Below are 12,206 nucleotides of genomic sequence, written 5' to 3' on the forward strand. Positions count from 1 at the left end.
CCTTGTAGTTGATTTTGATTCCTTGAAACGTTGAGAGCCTAGCACCCCACGTGTGATGCCTCAAATGCTTCACACAACACCAAATGCTTTTGGAATGACTTTTGAGAGAATACACACACTCTAAAAATCAGCCTATCCCTCACTTCTCTTTGTGTAGCCGATTTTGGGGGATAGTATGTTCCTTATATAGTGTGACACATCTAGGGCTCCACCATGTAAACCCAAATGTGTCATGACTCTTCATTTCCATGACCCATGGGTTTATAACTCCCATGGAGCATCCATGGAGCATCCTATGGGTTTAAACCAACTTGCTAATCCATGGAGCCTCTTAGCCCACTATACAAGTTATGGATGATTTACACAAGCAATCCATATATTTAAATAGTTATCTTTTGATCACTTAATTAATTCTAAATTAATTTTGATCAAACTAATTAAATAATACTTTTAATATATTAGAACTTATAATATATTAATAAAGCACAAGTCTTAATTCTCTATCCAATTGCATGGTGCCATGCAACCCAAATGGACCATGCCGGGTCGGGTCAAGTACATACCAAAAAAAGTTATGCACTTAGACACCTTATCCAACAGACTCCCACTTGGATAACTCTAATAACTATAACTGCAAGTGTGACTTCAGGAACTGATCATGTAACAGGAACCGATCATGTAACAGCCCGAAATTTCAGGTATTGTTATAATATTGTTTTTGGGGTGTTTTAGGAGGGGACTCGGCGAGTTGGAGCCAGACTCGCCGAGTAGGACCACAGACTGGGTCGCGGGTTCGCGACTGGACTCGACGAGTCCATTATGGACTTGGCGAGTCTGCGCTGTTCAGCGGAAACCCTAGCCGTTCGGTTTTGGAACGTATATAACGGACTTATAGGCCGTCATTGTCCGTCTTTAGCGACTGAGAAGAACCCTAAATCGGTTGTGGGCATCTAGAGCAAGGATTGAAGGCCATTGGTGATCTTGAAGAAGTTATTGTGCAAGGAAGAGAAGGGTTTGGCTAAAGGAACAGCAAGGGAATCGAGTTCTGAGGATTGGGGACACAGAGAGTGCATTATTCAGGTAATATTTCAGATCATATTCTGCTATGTTGATGTGTGCATGGATTTAGGGTTTATGGAACCCTTTTGTGGCTAGATTGATTATTACCCTTGTTCCCCAAACGATTATAACCCTGTATTAGGACCTTTAGAGGTCCAGAATGTCCCATGCCTATGTATTTCGGGAATTAAGAGAGGTTTTGGATTGGAATCCTTATGCCTTAAGTCAAAAGGTAAATTACAAGTCTTGGGGTGTAGCATGAGCACCTAAATGAAGGTCTTACGTGTTGTACCAGCTTAGGAGGACCAGACCTATGAATGGTCGGGACAATACTGATCTCAGGAAGCAGTTTGATCGACTGCATGGCATGGACTCGCCGAGTCCGATGAACAGACTCGGCGAGTAGCTTGGAGATTAACTGGGACTCGTCGAGCTGTTCTTCAGACTGGGCGAGTGGAGTCGGGGTGGCCCCGCGATTCTTCCACGAGGAACTCGTCGAGTCAAGAGGGATACTCGACGAGTAGAAAGGGAACAACAGGATTTGGTGAGGACGTCTAGACTCACCGAGTCGCCTTAGCACTCGCCGAGTTCGGTCAAGTTGACTGTTGACCGTTGACCGTTGACCAGAGTTGACCTACATGTGTTTTCTTAGGGTCAGTGTCTTGAAAGATAAAAGTATTAATAAGGGATATATGATATTATAGGGAGTATGTAGCTCGGCGGATCGAGTGCGAGTGATTTCAGGAGTCGCTAGCTTTCATTACCCTCGAGGTGAGTCTTCTCACTATACTGTACCCGGAAGGGTTTGACTGTGTGACCGTAAGGTCGGATATGATATGTGTTATAAGTGCTATAAATGGAAAGGTAATTGCTATGTGTGCTATGTATGTTTATATGGGCCGGAAGGCAATATGTTATGTGACTGAAAGGTCGGATATGATATATGATATATGTGCTATATGTGTTAGGATAAATGTATTATTTGCTGTGTATGTTTATGGGCCGGAAGGCAATATGTTATGGGCCGGAAGGCAATATGTTATGGGCCGGAAGGCGATTATCTCAAGGGCCGGAAGGCGATTGTGTTGTGGACCGGAAGGTCAGGGCCTGGAAAGGCGTATATGAGTAAATAGTATACTGGGGAACTCACTAAGCATTTATGCTTACAGTTGTTATGTATGTGTTTCAGGTACTAGCGAGGACCGTGGGAAGGCGCCGGCATGACGCGTACACACTGTTGATGTTTTGAGATCTTGGGGCTTTTATGATTGTATTTTGATATGAAATTTAGAATAATTATATTTGGTTGAAATAAATCACTTATTTTAAATGAAAATTTTGTTTGAAAATTTGCGTTGTTACAATTGGTATCAGAGCCTTGGTTTGAGGGATTCGGATGTACCTTCGGGTGTAACTGAACTCAAACCGAGGATTTGAGGAAAATCTTTTAAAAATAATAAAGGCATAAACTGTTATAAATGGTAAAGTGGTAAATAAGAAAGAAGCAGTGTGTACGATCAGCCAGCGCCCGAACGGTAAATATCCCCAGAATACCTTACAATGTTATGTTATGCAATGAATTATGAATTGTTATGCATGCTAGAAGACTAGGTATTCATGATAGGACTAGAGTGGCCTGATTTGTGATGCCTTAGTCTAGGGAGTTTGCCGATATGAGATATTTGGTAGCGTGCAGGTAGATAGTGCATATCAAAGTAGAGTACTCACTATTCGGGGTTTGGGGAGGAAGATTTGGGACGAATACTGATACGGTGTGGTCGGTAGTATTGGGCCCGTACTACCGAAGACACCGGGTCGGTGGAAGACCCAAGTAAGACTCCCTGGATATCGGAGACTGAGTAGGGTTGCGTTATCAAGTACAATTGTACTTGATGGAGTCTCTGATAATTTTATGTTGTATTTCAGAGACATCATGGTTACCACACGCCACGGGGCGAGTTCGAGCGGTGTGAGTGATGAGGATATTCGTCAGATGATTCAGGAGGAGGTAGCTGCAACAATCCGGGCTGAGATCCCGGAGATGTTTGGGTCTATTAAGACCACTCTGATGGAGACGTTCGAAGAGCGGTACGCCGCACTGACTGAGACTGCAGCCGCTGCCGTGGCCGCTGCCAGGCCGCAAGGGGGCGATTCGTTGCTATTCCGGGAATTCAGCAACACGAAACCCCCTGAGTTCGATGGGACGCAGGATCCGATTGCTGCAATGCGGTGGATCGCCGACATTGAAGGGTGCTTCTACACTTGCTCATGCCCGGAGCACCTGAGGGTGCGGTTCGCTTTGAATCAGCTCCATCTGGGAGCGAAGGATTGGTGGAAGTTCGTGACGGCGAACTTCACTCTGGCGGAGATTACAGCAGTGAAATGGGAGAGGTTTACTGACATGTTCAGGGACGAGTACGTTCCCCCAGTGGAGAGGGAACGATTGATTCAGGAGTTCTTGACCCTTAAGCAGGGTACTGATTCGGTTGCGGTGGTTACGCGGAAGTTTCATGAGAGGGCGATGTTCTGCCCTGAGCTGGTGTCTACAGAGCAGTCGCGGATGAGCCGGTACTTAGGCGTTTTGAGGAGGGATATCCGGGAGTTTGTGTCAAACTCAACTTATCGTACTTTTACTGAGCTTCAGGCAAATGCCAGGAAGCGCGAGATCGAGTTGGAGACCCAGGCCAGGGAGGAGGCCGAGTCTCGGCAGGTGGACCGGCGGCCGGCTCAGTCTCAGCCAGCAGCCAAGTGGATCAAGTCCGCTGATTTGAGGACGGGAGGTCAGAAGGGCCGCACTTGCGGGAAGTGCGGCAAGGGTCATGAGGGGGTGTGCCAAGCTGGTGGTTGCTACAAGTGTGGCAAGGAAGGACACATTGCCAGGGATTGTCCTAAGGGGTTTATGGTTTGTTTTCATTGCAACCAGACAGGCCATCGGAAGGCCGAGTGCCCGCAGCTTCGACAGGGACCTACACCTACTACCAGGACTACTGAGACTCGACCGGCGAAGGTCGAGGCCCAGAGGGCTCGCGGGAGAGCCTTTCAGCTGACTGCGGAGGAGGTCCACGCTGCGCCCGATGTTGTGGCAGGTATGCTGTAATTCACGTATTTATTTAAAGTCGAGATGTTATGCTTATGTTAATATATGTGTAGGTACTTTTCTTGTGAACTCTATGCCTGCTCTAGTGTTATTTGATTCGGGTGCGAGTAGGTCCTTTGTATCTGTAGCTTTTAGTCAGCATATCAGCATTAGTCGTGAGCCGTTAAGTCGGCCCCTGAGCGTTTCTATAGCGGCCGAGAGGGTGGTTTGTGCCACGGAGGTTCTTCGGGGATGCGTACTAGAGATTTTCGGGGTTGAGTTTCCGATTGACCTAATTCCTATTGCGATGGGTGATGTCTGTGTCATCGTGGGCATGGACTGGCTGAGTCGATTCAGCGCTGTCATCGACTGCGAGCGCCAGCTGGTGACTATACGAGACCCTAGTGGAGGAGTTCTTACGGTGTACGGCGAGGGTACCCATTCGGGATCAGCTTTTTGTTCGGCCGCTAGGGCGAGGCAATGTCTACAACAGGGATGTAAGGATTTTGTGGCGTATGTGATGGATACGCGGGAGGCTTCCGAGAGACCAAGGTCAGTGGAGGAGGTCCCAGTGGTGCGTGAGTTTCCAGATGTTTTTCCCGAGGAACTGTCGGGAGTACCTCCTGCGAGGCAAGTAGAGTTTGGTATCGATCTGATTCCGGGGGCTGCGCCTATTGCGAAGGTGCCTTATCGTCTCGCACCTCCAGAGATGCAAGAGTTGTCCTCGCAACTCCAGGAGTTGCTGGGGAAGGGTTTATTCGGCCGAGCAGCTCGCCGTGGGGAGCACCGATCCTGTTCGTCAAGAAGAAGGATGGTTCACACCGGATGTGCATTGATTACCGGGAGTTGAACAAAGTGACGGTCAAGAACCGCTATCCGTTACCGAGGATCGATGATTTATTCGATCAGTTGCAAGGGTCATCTTGGTTTTCCAAGATCGATCTGAGATCAGGGTACCATCAGGTAAGAGTGCGGGATGAGGACGTCCAGAAGACAACATTTAGGACGCGATATGGGCATTATGAATTCGTGGTGATGCCTTTCGGGCTCACCAATGCCCCAGCAGTGTTCATGGGCCTCATGAACAGGGTATGCAGGCCGATGCTGGATCGGTCTGTGATTGTATTTATCGACGACATCCAGGTGTATTCGCGATCTAGAGAGCAGCATGAGGGACATTTGAGGGAGGTCCTTGGGGTACTGTGGTCGGAGAAGCTATATGCAAAATTCTCCAAATGTGACTTCTGGTTGCGGGAGGTCCAATTTCTTGGACATGTTGTTAATCAGGCAGGGATATTGGTCGATCCGGCCAAGGTTGAGGCAGTAATGAGTTGGGAGGTACTGAAGTCACCTTCCGAGATCAGGAGTTTCCTTGGGTTGGCGGGGTACTATCGGAGGTTTATTAGAGACTTCTCCAGGATCGCAGTACCGCTCACCAGACTGACCCGGAAGGGTGTTGCCTTCTCATGGGGACCCGAGCAACAGATTTCTTTCGAGACACTTCGCCAGAGACTGTGCGAAGCCCCGGTATTAGCTCTCCCGGAAGGGATGGAAGATTTTGTCGTATATTGCGACGCATCGATTTCGGGACTGGGTGCAGTGTTGATGCAGAGAGGTCATGTGATAGCTTATGCATCGAGGCAGCTAAAGCCTCACGAGGCGAGATATCCCACGCATGACTTAGAGTTGGGGGCAGTAGTGTTCTCTCTCAAGATTTGGCGTCACTACCTGTATGGGGTTCGATGTACGATATATACGGACCATAAGAGTTTGAAGTATTTGATGGATCAACCCAACCTAAATATGCGTCAGAGGAGATGGTTGGATGTGGTCAAGGATTATAACTGTGAAATCCTATACCACCCGGGCAAGGCTAATGTGGTAGCCAATGCATTGAGCCGCAGGGCGGAGAGCACTCCATTGCGAGGTGTGTGTCTGAGACTGACAGTGATGACTCCGGTATTGGATGCTATTCGTGGGGCATAGGCCGAGGCTGTGAGATCCGAGATGTAGAAGAAAGAACGGGTCGTTGGGTTAATTTCAGAGTTTGTTAAGGATGGACGAGGACTTCTGACGTTTCAGGGTCGGATTTGGGTACCGTTCGTGGGCGGTACGCGTGCTACTTTGATGGAGGAGGCTCATAGATCGAAATTCTCGATCCATCCCAGTACTACGAAAATGTATTTGGACTTGAGGAAGGAATACTGGTGGCCCTGTATGAAGAGAGACGTCACCTGGTTCGTTGAGAGGTGCTTGACCTGCCGTAGAGTTAAGGCCGAGCACCAGAGACCGCATGGCAAGTTACAGCCTTTGGAGATTCCCGAGTGGAAGTGGGAACAGATTACCATGGACTTCATCACTAAATTGCCGAAAACTGCCAGAGGAGTCGATGCAATTTGGGTGATTGTGGATAGATTGACGAAGAGTGCACACTTCCTTGCCATCAGCGAGAGTTCATTAGCAGAGAAGTTGGCGGAGTTATATGTGAGAGAGGTGGTATCTCGGCATGGAGTGCCGATCTCGATTGTTTCGGACCGTGATGTACGCTTCACTTCCAGGTTCTGGAAGAAATTCCACGAGGAGCTGGGTACTAAACTGCATTTTAGTACCGCATACCATCCCCAGACAGACGGCCAGAGCGAGCGGACGATTCAGACATTGGAGGACATGCTTCGAGCGTGTGTGTTAGACTTCGGGGGTAGCTGGGATGCGCATTTACCCTTGGCAGATTTTTCCTACAACAACAACCATCATTCGAGCATTGGTATGCCACCTTTTGAATTGTTGTATGGTAGGAGATGTCGGACCCCCATTTGCTGGGGAGAGGTGGGACAGAGAGTGATGGGCAGTATAGAGATCGTACTTCAGACGATAGAGCAGATTCAGCAGGTTAGACAGAGGTTATTGACCGCCCAGAGCCGACAGAAGAGTTATGCGGACAGACGTCGGTCCGAGCTTGAATTTCAGGTTGGCGACTTCGTTCTCCTGAAGGTTTCTCCTTGGAAGGGAGTGATCCGGTTCAGGAAGAGGGGCAAGTTGCGGCCCCGGTTCATAGGTCCATTTCGTGTGATTGCAAGGGTAGTCCGGGTAGCTTATCGGTTGGAGTTGCCAGCAGAGTTGGGACAGATCCACAATACCTTTATCGTATCGCAGTTGAGGAAGTGTATAGCCGATGAATCGGTAGTGGTTCCATTAGAGGATATTCAGGTGGATGCGAGCCTGAATTACGCCGAGAGACCAGTAGCCATCAGGGATCGGAAGATCAAGGTTCTGAGGAACAAGGAGGTACCTCTGGTGTTGGTTCAGTGGCAACACCAGAAAGGATCGGAGATGACTTGAGAGCCGGAGCGTGAGATGCGGGAGCAACATCCGGAGTTATTTGCAGAATGAGACTTCGAGGGCGAAGTCTAGTCCTAGTGGGGGAGAGTTGTAACAGCCCGGAATTTCAGGTATTGTTATAATATTGTTTTTGGGGTGTTTTAGGAGGGGACTCGGCGAGTTGGAGCCAGACTCCCCGAGTAGGACCACAGACTGGGTCGCGGGTTCGCGACTGGACTCGACGAGTTCATTATGGACTCGGCGAGTCTGCGCTGTTCAGTGGAAACCCTAGCCGTTCGGTTTTGGAACGTATATAACGGACTTATAGGTCATCATTGTCCATCTTTAGCGACTGAGAAGAACCCTAAATCGGTTGTGGGCATCTAGAGCAAGGATTGAAGGCCATTGGTGATCTTGAAGAAGTTATTGTGCAAGGAAGAGAAGGGTTTGGCTAAAGGAACAACAAGGGAATCAAGTTCTGAGGATTGGGGACACAGAGAGTGCATTATTCAGGTAATATTTCGGATCATATTCTGCTATGTTGATGTGTGCATGGATTTAGGGTTTATGGAACCCTTTTGTGACTAGATTGATTATTACCCTTCTTCCCCAAACGATTATAACCCTGTATTAGGACCTTTAGAGGTCCAGAATGTCCCATGCCTATGTATTTCGGGAATTAAGAGAGGTTTTGGATTGGAATCCTTATGCCTTAAGTCAAAAGGTAAATTACAAGTCTTGGGGTGTAGCATGAGCACCTAAATGAAGGTCTTACGTGTTGTACCAGCTTAGGAGGACCAGACCTATGAATGGTCGGGACAATACTGATCTCAGGAAGCAGTTTGATCGACTGCATGGCATGGACTCGCCGAGTCCGATGAACAGACTCGGCGAGTAGCTTGGAGATTAACTGGGACTCATCGAGCTGTTCTTCAGACTCGGCGAGTGGAGTCGGGGTGGCCCCGCGATTCTTCCACGAGGAACTCGTCGCGTCAAGAGGGATACTCGATGAGTAGAAAGGGAACATCAGGATTTGGTGAGGACGTCTAGACTCGCCGAGTCCGGTCAAGTTGACCGTTGACCGTTGACCGTTGACCGTTGACCAGAGTTGACCTACATGTGTTTTCTTAGGGTCAGTGTCTTGAAAGATAAAAGTATTAATAAGGGATATATGATATTATAGGGAGTCTATAGCTCGGCGGATCGAGTGCTAGTGATTTCAGGAGTCGCTAGCTTTCATTACCCTTGAGGTGAGCCTTCTCACTATACTGTACCCGGAAGGGTTTGACTGTGTGACCGTAAGGTCGGATATGATATGTGTTATAAGTGCTATAAATGGAAAGGTAATTGCTATGCGTGCTATGTATGTTTATATGGGCCGGAAGGCAATATGTTATGTGACTGAAAGGTCGGATATGATATATGATATATGTGCTATATGTGTTAGGATAAATGTATTATTTGCTGTGTATGTTTATGGGCCGGAAGGCAATATGTTATGGGCCGGAAGGCAATATGTTATGGGCCGGAAGGCGATTATCTCAAGGACCGGAAGGCGATTGTGTTGTGGACCGGAAGGTCAGGGCCTGGAAAGGCGTATATGAGTAAGTAGTATACTGGGGAACTCACTAAGCATTTATGCTTACAGTTGTTATGTATGTGTTTCAGGTACTAGCGAGGACCGTGGGAAGGCGCCGACATGACGCGTACACACTGTTGATGTTTTGAGATCTTGGGGATTTTATGATTGTATTTTGATATGAAATTTGGAATAATTATATTTGGTTGAAATAAATCACTTATTTTAAATGAAAAATTTGTTTGAAAATTTGTGTTGTTACAGATCAGCAATCGTAGCTCTTTCCAAGGTTTCTCGCAACTGAGAAGATGTTGATACGTCATTTAAGATAAGTGATCATATAATCCTTTGTTCTAGATATCAGCCAGACAAATACATGGAACAATGTCTTACTTATTTTCAAGCAGTTTGTTTCTCGATTTCCGATTTGTTTGACAAAGAACTTAGTTGAACATCAACTTAGTTCTGACCGGGCCCAGTACATGGGTCAAAACAAAATCATCGAGGGGCCCAGATATCAGCTTCTAATCCAAGAAGGAACATATAAACTTCGACTCATATGTTTCTTCTACTACTCATTGAATTGTACACAAAAGCACGTCTTATAACATCGAGTTACCAATGTGTTTATGTACAATCAATGCATAACCAACTCATAAGTAACAAATCATATATCTAGGTTTGAAGATTTTTATAATATTACCGTCTCACGATCACTCGAGATAAATTCCATGAAGTGATTCCAGTGAGCGTGGGTTGAGTCTAATGCTCATAACTTATGAGCACTCATGATTGTTGTAGCCATGTCCAACACCTTAGACCTCTACAACCAATCATGATAGTCTTGATTCATACCTACTTTTAACACATGACCCACTGTGGAGGTTCGAATAATATGATATACCAAACATAATTATTCTGGAAGTCAAAACATGCAAACGAAATATAGTAAACGATCGACAAGAGATAGCAACACTTTACTCATAAATAAAACACGTTTTATTCATCATCTAATGTCAATTACACTTTACAAATTTCGAGGTTATCTAACTACTAAATCTAATATCATCCTTCAGCCCAATGCTCCGAGCATGCTGGAGATGCTTAACCCGAGCCAGTCCCTTCATGAGGGGATCTATTGGATTCTCATCCGATGATACCCTCTTTGCCACAAGGAGTCCTTCTATTCGATGTCTGATGAAATGGTATTTTCTGTCAATGTGTCTAGATCTCCCGTGATCCTGTGGTTCCTTAGCTAAGGCAACAGCACTTTCACTGTCACAGAAAATTTCCATTGGCTCCTTAATAGCTGGTACAACTCCAAGGTCTCCAATGAAGTTCTTCAGCCATATCGCCTCCTTTGCTGCCTCGCTAGCTGCTATATACTCTGGTTTGCAAGTTGAATCAACCACTGTCTCTTTCTTGGAACTCTTCCAAAAAATTGCTCCTTCGTTTAAGGTAAAGACCCAGCTGACTGAGAGCGGAAATTATCCCTATCAGTCTGGAAGCTAGCATCACTATACCCTACAACTCTCAAGTCATCACTCCCACCAAGGGTAAGAACCTAGTCCTTAGTCATTCGTAGGTACTTGAGGATATTCTTTATCATAGTCAAGTGTTCCTTGCCAGGGTTCCCCTGATACCTGCTAACCATGCTCAAGGAAAAGGCTACATTAGGTCGAGTACACGTCATAGCATACATGATCGATCCTACAGCCGAAGAAAAGGTATTCGACTCATTTCTGCTATCCCAGCCTTAGTACTAAGGCTTTGTGTCTTACTCAATCTGGCGTTACTCGGGATGGGTAACTCTCCTTTCTTAGAGTCATGCATGCCGAATCTCTTCAGCACTTTATCCAAGTAAGTACTCTGACTGAGTCCAATTAGTCTTTTACTCCGGTCTCTCAATATCCTTATCCCAAGAATATAAGTAGCTTCTCCTAGGTCCTTCATAGAGAAACACTTCCCAAGCCAGAACTTAACTTCCTGCAAAGTTGGGATGTCATTTCCTATGAGTAGTATGTCATCCATATACAATACCAAAAAGCTAACTATACTCCCACTAGCTTTGACATACACACAAGATTCATCTTCACTCCTAGAAAAGCCAACTCTTTGACTTTCTCATCAAAGCAAAGATTCCATCTGCGAGGTGCTTGTTTTAATCCATAAATGGATTTCTCAAGCTTACACACTCTATTAGGGTACTCTGTATTGACAAAACCCTCTGGCTGACTCACGTAAACATCCTCAACCAACTTTCCATTAAGGAAAGCAGTTTTGGCAACCATTTTCCATATTTCATAGTCATGAAATGTAGCTATGGCTAACAGAACCCTAATAGACTTAATCTTGACCACTAGAGAAAAGTTCTCATCATAATCAACTCCCAGAGTTTCTAAGAAACCCTTTGCATCCAGTTGTGTCTTATAAGTGTATACATTACCATCCATGTCGGTCTTCTTCTTAAATATCCATTTGCACCCTACAGTCTTACGACCTGGTACATTCTCAACCAAGTTCCAAACTTGATTGTCATACATGGACTGTATCTCACTGTCCATCGCCTCTTTCCATTTGGCTGACTCAAGGCTTGTCATGGCTTCTGCATAACTGTTAGGATCATCCATACCTATCAGTGTCTCATCTCTGATAAGTGTATCATATTCCATAGTAATATGGAATCCATAGTAATGCTCATGTGCATTCCTAAACCTTGTGGAACGCCTCAGAGGTATAGACATGTCAATTGGCTCAACAGGAGTTTCCTCCTCAAGTTGAGAGGTAGGGTTTGAAGTTACTTCACCACTTGACTCTTGAATTTCTTCAAGGTCAACTTGCCTCCCACTGTTTCCTTGGCTTATGAACTCTCTCTCATGAAAGCCCAAATTTTCACTAGGTCTGTAGAAGAGGTAACCAAAGGATTGTTATGGGTAGCCGATGAAAATACACCTCTCGCTTCGGGGTTCAAGCTTATCATGAGTCTTGCATCTCATGAAAGCCTCGCAACCCCAAATCTTGATGTGGTCTAGTTTGGGTACTTTACCAGTCCACATCTCATGAGCAGTTTTGGCAACTTTCTTTGTAGGGACCAGATTAAGTATATAGGCGGTAGTCTCTAAGGCATACCCCCAAAATGATATTCGTAGTGAAGCTCGACTCATCATGGAATGA

The sequence above is a fragment of the Lactuca saligna genome, chromosome 8 (assembly GCF_052625555.1).
Source record: "Lactuca saligna cultivar CGN05327 chromosome 8, ASM5262555v1, whole genome shotgun sequence".
In the NCBI taxonomy this organism is placed as follows: domain Eukaryota; kingdom Viridiplantae; phylum Streptophyta; class Magnoliopsida; order Asterales; family Asteraceae; genus Lactuca; species Lactuca saligna.